A 282-nucleotide genomic window follows, 5' to 3' on the forward strand; every position below is an offset into this window, starting at 1 on the left:
AGTATTGACCAATGAGAGTGGGCCCAGGACACCCCACATGGGGCGTGACTAGGCCCGCCTCTAGAAAGGTCAAAGGTATCAGCCGGCCTCTCCTGATTGGGCGCTGCAGGAGTTGTCCCTCCTTAATGCGCGCCCTTTCATCCGGAGAAGCCGGCGCCTTCCCCTTTAAGTACAGGGGAAGGCTGAATCAGACCTGCGCCTTACATTCCCCTCTCTGTCTTGTAACTTGACCCAATCCTGGGTCAACTATGTTACCATTTACATGCTCTTTGACAAATGCTA

This window comes from Suricata suricatta, chromosome 6 (assembly GCF_006229205.1).
Source record: "Suricata suricatta isolate VVHF042 chromosome 6, meerkat_22Aug2017_6uvM2_HiC, whole genome shotgun sequence".
Classification (NCBI taxonomy): domain Eukaryota; kingdom Metazoa; phylum Chordata; class Mammalia; order Carnivora; family Herpestidae; genus Suricata; species Suricata suricatta.